Source organism: Mustela lutreola, chromosome 5 (assembly GCF_030435805.1).
Source record: "Mustela lutreola isolate mMusLut2 chromosome 5, mMusLut2.pri, whole genome shotgun sequence".
Lineage (NCBI taxonomy): Eukaryota > Metazoa > Chordata > Mammalia > Carnivora > Mustelidae > Mustela > Mustela lutreola.
The window spans coordinates 154,386,194-154,397,456 of NC_081294.1; the positions used below are offsets into that span (position 1 = coordinate 154,386,194).

Sequence of the window (11,263 nt, forward strand, 5' to 3'; positions counted from 1 at the left end):
AAAAGGTTGATATCCAGGATCTATAAAGAACTCCTCATATACACAATGGAATACGATGCAGCCATCAAAAGAAATGAAATCTTGCCATTTGCGACAACATGGATGGAACTAGAGCGTATCATGCTTAGCGAAATAAGTCAAGCAGAGAAAGACAACTATCATATGATCTCCCTGATATGAGGAAGTGGTGATGCAACATGGGGGCTTAAGTGGGTACGAGAAGAATAAATGAAAGAAGATGGGATTGGGAGGGAGACAAACCATAAGTGACTCTTAATCTCACAAAACAAACTGAGGGTTGCTGGGGGGAGGGGGTTTGGGAGAAGGAGGTGGGATTATGGACATTGGGGAGGGTATGTGCTTTGGTGAGTGCTGTGAAGTGTGTAAACCTGGTGATTCACAGACCTGTACCCCTGGGGATAAAAATATATGTTTATAAAATATAAAAAATTTAAAAAAAAGAAAAAAAGAAAAAAAAAAGAACTCCTCATACTCAACACACACAAAACAGACAATCACATCAAAAAATGGGCAGAAGATATGAACAGACACTTCTCCAATGAACACATAACAAAAGTATCAGACACATGAAAAAATGTTCATCATCATTAGCCATCAGGGAGATTCAAATTAAAACCACATGGAGATACCACCTTTCAGCAGTTAGAATGGCCTAAGTTAGCAAGACAGGAAACAACATGCATTGGAGGGGATGTGGAGAAAGGGGAACCCTCTTAGGCTGTTGGTGGGAATGCAAGTTGGTGCAGCCACTTTGGAGAGCAGTGTGGAGATTCCTTAATAAATTAAAAATAGAGCTTCACTATGATCCTGCAATTGCTTTACTGGGTACTTACCCCAAAGATACATATGTAGTGAAGAGAGGGACCATCTGTACCTCAATGTTTATAGCAGCAATGGCTACGGTCACCAAACTGTGGAAAGAACCAAGATCACCTTCAATGGACAAATGGATAAGGAAGATGTGGTCCATATACACTATGGAGTATTATGCCTCCATCAGAAAGGATGAATACGCAACTTTTGTAGCAGCATGAATGGGACTGGAAGAGATTATGCTGAGTGAAAGAAGTCAAGCAGAGAGATCCAATTATCATATGTTTTTACTTATTTGTGGAGCATAAAAAATAGCATGGAGGCCTAGGGGAGTTATAGAGGAGGAGGTAGTTGAGGGAAATTGGAAGGTGAGGTGAACCATGAGAGACTATGGACTCTGAAAAACAATCTGAGTGGTCTGAAGGGGTGGGAGGTGGGAGGTTGGGGAAACCAGGTGTTGGGTATTGGAGAGGGCACGTATTGCATGGAGCGCTGGTTGTGGTACAAAAATAATGAATACTGTTATGCTGAAAATGTAAAAATTTTTAAAAAATGGCTTCAAATTAAAAAAACGTATATGACAACAGAAAAAAAGTGTGTGTATATATATACATATATGTATATATATATACATATATAAAAGCAAAAAGAGTAAAACCTCGTCAAAAAGAACCTCAGTTATAAGATTTATAAGCTATCAGGATAAACACAAATACACATAAACATTGGCAGAAGAAAAAGTTGGGAAAGTGGTTATAAATTCTCAGTGTGGGTGAGGAAGTTTATTTTGATTCTTCCTGGATGTGTCTTGATATATTTGTTAAAGGACTCAACTTTCCTAAGGTACTGGAGGATTAAAAATTTGTTTACCTATAAGCTTCATATTGATGGGGTAAAGGGGGTTACCTTGAAGTTTAACTGTATATGAATATTAAAAAATAAAAAGAAAACAAAAGAAACTAGACTAAACTAAAATTAAAAAAAAATACTAAAGCGAAAGAAAAACAAGGGTGCATGTATCAAAAAGTTCAGGTTAGAAGGTTATTTCCATAATCAATAATAATTGATGTACTGGACATCTCACTGCGATGATAAACAGGTTAACAAATTATCTATATATATATAAATATGAACCAGAATAGTGGGAACGAGTTAAAAATAGAATTGCATCTATGAAGTGGGGGTGGTAGTTTTCCTGTTGTCTTTTTTTTTTCTTTCCTGGTTGGTTTTCTGGGGGAGGGGCCTGCCACATTGGTTTTCAGTCAATGATGTTCCCTGAGTTAAGTCCTCCTGCTCCCCTCAAGGGGGTGGGCTCTGTGGAAACTGGTTTTTCAGGCTTTTGTTCTCTGGACCTTTTCATGGTTTTTTCATTCGTTTTGTTTTGTTTTTGTTTTTTCTCTCACCTTGACAGCTTTTGTTGGTTTTTTGAGGTTTAGAAGAAAGCAAACTGTATCCCAACCTCCCTCTCAGAGAGAAGCCTCAGTCTGCTCCTATGTGGGTGCTGCAGAGCTGCTGGCAAAGCAGGTTCTGTGTCTCGGTCCCTGGAGATGCAGGATCTCCTGCTTGTACCCCAAACCATGGCAGCGGCAGCTGTCTGGGCAGCTTCAGACCGACAGAGAATTTCCAAGCTGCCACTGCACACTGAGTATTTTCCACTGGCTCTGGCTGGGAGTGCCTGGTCTTTCTGGGTAAGAGAGCACCTTGCTGGCTCTTGGGCGCAAGTCTCCCAGGGGAGGGTGTGGGGCATGTGCATCTCAGGCTCTGATAGCACAGCGCGGCATTCTGCCCTCTGGCAAGGGTCCTAGCCCCTCACAGGATACAGGCCCCACACATTCTCAGGCACGCTGGTGGCTCAGGGACCAATACCTGGTTTCTTGGCCCCCTCTCTCTGGCTCAGTGCAAGAGGAGGCTTTCCTGGATCTGGGGACTTAAATCCCTGTACCTCACCGCCCCAATTCCCACAATTTTCCTCCAGGATCCTTTGCTCTTTTTGAGTGCTTTCAACCAGACTCCAAGTTAATGCTGGTCTCCAGACTCAGGGCACTCTCGTATTAGGCATATTACTTTCCAATGGGTCTCTTCTGGTGCCTCCCTCCCCCTTTTGTTTATCTTCCAATATCAGTCTGACGTTCTGACTCCACTTTACCTGCCCACTGGCATCTTCTGCCCCTGTAGAGATCCAGACGTGTATAGTTCTGATCTCAGGTTGATTTCATGGGTGATCAGAGTTCTTTGGTAGGTAATCAGCTCACTTTAGGATACAGGTTGAAAGGGTGCCTCCTCCTACTTTCCCGCCATCTTGTGCCCAATAATGTAATTCTTTAAAAACTGTTATAAAATAGTAAGAAAGCTAACACACTATTAATTTTTATTAAATATCACTTTATGCTTACAGAAGGATGGGTTATCCACTTCCAGACAAGACTCACACATGATCAATACTTATTTAGCAATGATGATAACAGCAGAAATATTCTCATACATTTCTTGATGTAGAGTTATTGGATTTCCACACAGACACTCTCACATACAAAAAAGTTAATTTTATAAACTGTACAGCAGAGTTGTTTACTATTCATTAGGGAGACATGGATTATCATAAAGGTCTTCATCATCATCGTTTTCACATTGAGTAGCCTGAAGAGGAGGAAATGGAAGGGAAAGGTGCCTTGCTGTCTCAGGGGTGGTAGAAGTGGAAGAGGTATAGTAAGTGGAAGAAGACATAGGCAAGGCAGACACATATCCTTTCACTTTCTGGAAATACATCATAAGATACATTTTCTATCTTTTGACTTTTGATTTTTTCTAAAAATGATTCTATATTATGCTAATACTTCTTTCACCACTTACTAAAGTTTCAGTGCTTATATCATGGACATGTCAACATCATAAAAGAAATAAAAAACAGTTCTACAAAAACCAGAACCGTTATACTGGAGTGTGTAGTGTCAATTTGTTTTCTGGTGTTGTTTCTTCTACATCTCCTTCCATGTCATCTGACACTGATTTGGAAACACTCATCTTCATCAAGTCAACGTCTGTTAGTTCTTCTGATGTAGTTTCTTATAGTTTTTGAAATTTTCCAGGGTCCATACCTTCAAATGCTTCAGACTCCCCCATTATTGTTGCCCTATCCACAATCTCCTTCATGTTTTCCTTGATTGGCTCTGTTATAAATCCTGTAAAGTCACCCATAACATCTGAACACAGTTTTCTCCAACAGGAATTCGTTTCAGGCTTGATGCCTTTTATGGCTCTTTGTATAACAATGATGCCATCTTCAATAATCCTTCCAGACTTTCATGATGTTTTCTTTATTGGGGTTTCTTTAAATAGCATTGACAATCATTTTCATAGAATTGTGTGTAACGAGCCTTAAAGGTTCTTATGATCCTTTGTCTACAGGTTGAAGTAGAGTTGTTGTGTTTGGGTCAAGTAGTCTACTTAAATTAAATGCCTTTGCTGTTCAACTCAGGTTTTGGGTGACAAGGGCTGTATCATACCAAGAAACTTTAAAAAGTCACCCCTTACTGGCAAAGTACTTCAAGGGGCAAATCATAGACGGAGCACACCCTGAGAAACTGTTCTTATTACCCGAGCCTACTTGTTTGCACAACAAAAAGACTGGCAGTTCATATATATATATTTTTTTCTATGAAGCCAGCATTACCCTGATCCCCCAACCAGGCAAAGACCTCATCACAATGAAGAATTTCACACCAATATCCCTAATAAATATGGATTCCAAGATTCTCAACAAGATCCTAGCTGATAGGATCCTACAGTACATTCAAAAGATTATCCAACATGACCAGGTGGGATTTATTCCTGAGTTGCAAGGTTGATTCAACATTCACCCATCAATCGATTGCTGCTGCCCCTCGGAACAATTTGTTACTTAAACTGTAACCCCTGGAGGATTTTACTAGTTGCCAAGCACATTTAGATATGGCCTTAAGAAATACTGATACTGGGGTGCCTGGGTGGCTCAGTGGGTTAAGCCACTGCCTTCGGCTCAGGTCATGATCTCAGGGTCCTGGGATCGAGCCCCACATCGGGCTCTCTGCTCAGCAGGGAGCCTGCTTCCTCCTCTCTCTCTCTGCCTACTTGTGATCTCTCTCTCTGTCGAATAAATAAATAAAATCTTTAAATAAAAAAGAAAAGAAAAGAAATACTGATACTGACAACAGGTCTTTGAGGAGAAGGACGATGTACGACCGTGAAGCTGGGCAGCTGGGGATGCCTGGCCCACCCAGGGTGGAACGCTGCCTGCTTCAGGGAAGCCGAGCACCCGGGAATGCCCAGTCAGCTCAGGGTGGAACGGAAACCTCCTGCTTCCCTTTTTCATTGTCGCTCCTTTCTCTTCCCAGAAGTGCTCATTGTTAGTTAGATGAGTCCTTTGAATGTGCTTGGTTAACTATAAACCTTACCCTCCTCCTTGCTTGCCTGCAAGACATGACTAATGTTTGACCTTCATCAATCCTTCTGTTGGCTATTGTTTTCTATCTAATAAAAGTGAGACTGTGGAGTTGCTCGTGGCAGCAGTCCTTTTTGACTGTTGTCCCCTGCTCCCAGTCTTTCGCAGCTGACTTGTTTGTGCCTAATTCCTCTCTCGTCGCCAACTGGAAGCGGCAATCGATGTGATAGAAGATATCAAAAAGATAATACAGAAAAACTACATGGTCCTCTCAATTGATTCAGAAAAAGCATTTGATAAAATAGAGCATTTTTTCTTGATTAAAGCTTTTCAAAGTATAGGAATAGAAGGAACATTCCTCACAAATCTATCTATGGGGAGCCCAGGTGGCTCAGTGGGTTAAAGCTTCTGCCTTTGGCTCAGGTCCCGATCCCAGGGTCCTGGGATCGAGCCCCACATCGGGCTCTCTGCTCAGCAGGAAGCCTGCTTCCTCCTCTCTCTGTCTGCCTCTCTGCCTACTTGTGATTTGTCAAATAAATGAATAAAATCTTTAAAAAATTTATCTGTGAAAAACCCACAGTGAATATCATTCTCAATGGGGAAATGCTGGCCACCTTCCCTTTGAGATCAGGAACACAACAAGGATGCCCACTCTCACCACTCTTGTTCAACATAGTAGTAGAAATCCTAGCAGCAGCAATCAGTCAACAAAAAAGGTATTCCAATTGGCAATGAAGAAGTCAAATTCTTTCTCTTTGCAGATGACATAATACTTTATATGGAAAACCCAAAAGACACCACCCCCCATTTACTAGCACTCATATAGCAATTGAGTAATGTGGTAGGATACAAAATCAATGCACAGAAATTAGTTCCTTTCTTATAAAATAACAATGAAAATATAGAAAGGGAAATTAGAGAATTGATTCCATTTACTATAGCACCACAAAGCATAAGATACCTGGGAATAAACCAGTATTCTGGTTGATCTGTAGGAATGATCTGTAACCAAGGAACTACAGAATACTCATGAAAAAAATTGAAGAAGAAAGAAAAAAAAAAGATGACAAAAAGATGGAAAAGCATTCCATGCTCTTGGATCAGAAGAATAAACATTGTTAAAAGGTCTGTACTTACAGAATAATATATTCTTTCAATATAATTCTGATCAAAATTCCAGTAGCATTTTTAAACTTCTGGAGCAAACAATCCTAAAATTTGCATGGAACCAGAAAAGATCCTGAATTGCTAAGGAAATGTTGAAAAAGAAAAACAAGTTGGGAGCATCACATTGCCTGATTTCAAGCTTTACTACACAATTGTGATCACCAAGACAGCAGAGTACTGGCACAAAACCAGACACATAGAACAATGGAACACAGTAGAGAGTCCAGATATGGACCCACAACACTATGATAAAATAATCCTTGACAAAGCCGGAAAAATATCGAGTAGAAAAGACAGTCGCTTCAATAAATGGTGCTTGGAAAATTAGACAACTAGGTATAGAAGAATGAAACTCAATCATTCTCTTATTCTGTACACAAAGATAGACTCAAAAGGGATGAAAGATCTCAACGTTATGCAGGAATATATCAAAATCCTAGAGGAAAACATAGGCAGTAACCTTTTCGACATTGGCCACAGCAACGTTTTTCAAGATACGTCTCCAAAGGCAAAGGACACAAAAGTGAAAATGGACTTTTGGGACTTCATCAAGATCAAAAGCTTCTGCACAGCAAAGGTAACAGTCAACAAAACAAAGAGGCAACCCACGGAATGGGAGAAGATATTTGCAAATAACACTACAAAGGGCTGATATCCAAGATCTATAAAGAACTCCTCAAACTCAACATACACAAAACAGAGAATTGTTAAAAAATAGGCAGAAGATATGAACAGATAATTCTCCATAGGAGAGGTACCAATGGCTAACAGACACATGAAAAAAAATGTTCATCATCACTAGCCATCAGGGAAATTCAAAACAAAACCACATTGAGATATCGCTTTTCACCAGGTAGAATGGTCAAAATTCACGAACAGAAAACTACATGTATTGGAGAATATGTGGAGAAAGCGGAATGCTCTTACAATTTTGGTGGGAGTGCAAGTTGGTGCAGCCACTTTGGAAAACAGTGTGGTGATTCCTTAAGAAAATAAAAATAGAGCTACCATATGACCCAGCCTTTGAACTACTGAGTATTTTTCACAAAGATACCAATGCAGTGTAAAGGAGGGCCTTCTTTACCCTAATGTTCACAGCAACAATGGCCACAATCACCAAACTTTGGATAGAGCTGAGATGCCCTTCAACAGACAAATGGAAAAGAAGATACGGTCCATATATACAATGGACTATTATGCCTCCATCAGAAGGGATGAATACCCAACTTTTGTATCAACATCGACGGGACTGGAGGAGATTAAGCTGAGTGAAATAAGTCAAGCAGATAAAGTCAATTATATGGTTTCACTTACTTGTGGAGCATAAGGAATAACATGGAGGACATTAGGAGAAGGAATGGAAAAGTGAATTGGGACAAATCAGAGGGGGAGACAAACCATGATAGACTGTGTACTCTGTGAAACAAGCTGAGGGTTTTGGAAGGGAGGGGGTGGAAGGAACTGTGAGCCTCGTGGTGGATATTAGGAGGGTTGTATTGCATGGAGCATGAGGTGTGGTGCATAAACAATGGATCTTGGAGCCCCCGGAGGACAAGATGGCGGGGAAGTAGGAGGAGGTGCCTTTTCAGCCTATACCCCAAAGGGAGCTGATTACCTACCGAAGAACTCTAATCACCCATGAAATCAGCCTGAGATCAGAATTATACACGTCTGGATCTCTACAGGGGCAGAAGACGCCAGTGGGCAGAGCCTAAGACGCCTGCGCCAAACTCTCCCCCCAGAGAGGTGCGTGCAAGGCCCAGCCTGGTGCTTTAGACCTGCACCCTGTCCTCAGAGCCTGAGACCCGCGCCCGATCCACAGTCTCCCTGAAATTGGTGCACGCAAGCCAGGCGCTCTTAGACCCAGAGAGACCAGGCACTCCCAGCCCGGGCCAGCGGGAAAATCTCAGTGTGTGATCGCTGCTTGGAACCTCTCTGGCAGTCTGGAGCTGCCCAGACAGCCACCACTGCCTTGGCTTTGGGTACAAGCAAAAGATCCTGCGTCCCCAGGGACCATGACTTGGAACATACTCTGCCAGAGGCCAAGGGGGAACTTATTTAGACTCTTCAGCCAGATTGAGGCTTCTCTCTGAGAGGGAGATCAGGGTGCAGTTTGTTTTCCCCTAAAACTAAAAAAACCATCAAAAGCTGTCAAAGTGAGAGAGAGAAAAAAAGTGAACAAACATAAAAACTTCCAGAGAACAAAAGCCTGGAAAAAAAAAAAAATTTCCTCAGAGCCCACCCCCTGAGGGGGAGCGGGAGGACTTAACTCAGGGAACATCATTTTTTTTTTTTTAAAGATTTTATTTATTTATTTGTCAGAGAGAGAGCGAGTGAGAGCAAGCACAGGCAGACAGAGTGGCAGGCAGAGTCAGAGGGAGAAGCAGGCTCTCTGCGGAACAAGGAGCCCGATGTGGGACTCGATCTCATGACGCTGGGATCATGACCTGAGCTGAAGGCAGCTGCTTAACCAACTGAGCCATCCAGGCGTCCCAACTCAGGGAACATCATTAAATAAAAACCCACGTGGCAGGCCTCTCCCTCAGAAAATAAATAAATAAATAAAAACCAAGAAAGGAAAAGAAAGAGGAAAAAAAAACCTACAGGAGAACAACCTCTACTTCATAGGAAAACTTTTATTTTTCACTCGTTTCCACTATTCTGGTTCATTTTTGTGTGTGTGTGTGTGTGTGTGTGTACACATTTAGTGTTATTGTAACAAAGCAACTTGTACACTTTTAATGTTTAAAGCTGAGCATCATCTTTCCTTTCCAGTGAAACAAAAAGAAAATATTAAAAATAAACAGGAACAAAATTACAATAGAGAATGTCAATTCCAAATAAGATCCTACAAGTTCTGCTGATTCTCCCATCGAGTGGCAGGGCTCAAGTCATCATTAGGAGAGAGTTTTATTTTAAAAAAAGTGCCATCTTAAACTGCAAGGATGTCCGTTAAACATCACAATTAAACATGCCAAAGGAGAAGCCATGTTGTCAAAATGCCCACTTAACCCACCCAAACATCAGTATGGATTTTTTTAAGTTTTTTTTTTTTTTTTTTAATATTTTTTAAAAAAGAGAAAGTAGACAGGTACATGTTGGTTAATGCTAACTGTCCATATTCACATAGAGACACAGTGTAATCTCTGAGCCCAATATACAGAGAAAGGAGGAAAAAAGCTAGAATTCTATGCACTACTACACAAGGGCCTAGCACCCTCCAGCTTCCAGCAGAGCTAAGGGAGCAGAAGGTTTTTCTTTTTTCCCACAGAGCACAGTGGTGATGATTCCATAAAGTTTTTGTTTGTTGAGACAGGAAGGGACAAAAATGAATTTGGAACAAAAAGGGGTAGAGATTCTTTTCCCACTGTATTCTTCTCAAGGTATTTCCCCCCCAAATAAGCTGAGAACCATGGTATAAAGGGAGAGAAAAAGGTGACTTCAAAATCAGGGCGAATGAGCACGAGAGGAGAAAAGAAAAAGAAAAAGAAAAAAATATGGCAACTTGCTCCCAGGGACTGAGGAAAATTAAAAAAGGAAGATTGGAATCCATCAGTGTTCCATTAGTTATCTTCTCCTTCATTCTCCTCTCCTTCCTCACCCTCATCATCATCTTCATCTTCTTCACCTTCATCCTCATCTCCTTCTTCATCAATATCTTCCAATCCTTCTTCTCCATCATCATCACCCTCTTCTCCTTCCCCTTCTTCGTCATCCATATTGGGAACCAAGTAGTACTGTAATGGATTTGGCCAAATATCATCTTCGATGACTTATCCTAACTCATCTGCACCTGCATCAGAATGGTGAGTAAACCAGGTGAAAAACCTTTCTGGTTCTTCAAGCTGTCTCTTCCTGCTGGCTTTATTCTGTGTTTGACTTGAATGCTTTGTCAAATCCTTTCCAGATTTCCATTTGATTTCAGTGGACTTTGAAGATGGATCACCACTCTCATTCAGATGAAATTCTTTGGAGAGAACTTGTAAGGGTTTTCATCAAAATAAAAATCTATTCTGTAACTTGCTTTAATATCTTCAAATTCTGTCAATTCAACTCTTGTCAAATAATGCAGCACATCTTCATCCTCCTCCCCAAGCAGTGCAGACACTTGTGGATGGTTGACAAATGTTGTTACGCAAAAACTGGGGATTTGGCGATCAATTCCGACCTCTTCTGAAAAAATGGTTGGCGGAGTTTGTTATATTTCTGTTCTATTTTCAAAATCTCCTCACTGGCTTGTTCATTAAATCTGTCTATTTCATTTTGTACTTCATCAATATGTTCAATTGCTTCTTGCTGTTCTTTTTCTCCTTTATGCAAGTGCTGAGATGTTGACGACTGCCCTGGCTTGGGGCAGGAGGCTGTCTCATTTTCTTCGTTTGAGGCGGGAGCCAAGACTGGCGTTTGGGGGCCATGCTGTGAGGAAACTCCAGGAAACCGGGAGAGAGACACGTCTGGGAGTACTGATTCTCATTTTTTTTGATACATAGGTAATTTTTTTAACCTATTTACCATCACAGCGAGCTGTACAGTATATCAAATTCCATAATAACCTGAACTTTTTGATACATACACATATGTATTTCTTTTGCAATTCTATTTTTTGAATTCATTTTTTAAAATTTGAGTTTAGTTTAGTCTAGTTTATTCCTTTTTATTTTTATTTTCTAATATTCATATAAAGTTAAACTTCAAAGTAATCCACTTTCCCCAATCAATGCTACCCCTATAGGTAAACCAATTTTTTTTTAATTTATTTATTTTCAGAGAAACAGTATTCACTATTTTTTCACCCCACCCAGTGCTCCATGCAATCAGTGCCCTCTATAAAACCCACCACCTGGT

General features: G+C 40.7%; 1 pseudogene; it reads right to left on the reverse strand.

Moving 5' to 3' along the window:
* Positions 1-9,934: 9,934 nt before the first annotated feature.
* Positions 9,935-10,833, reverse strand: LOC131831448 (protein SET-like; annotated as a pseudogene).
* Between the last annotated feature and the right edge of the window lie 430 nt (positions 10,834-11,263).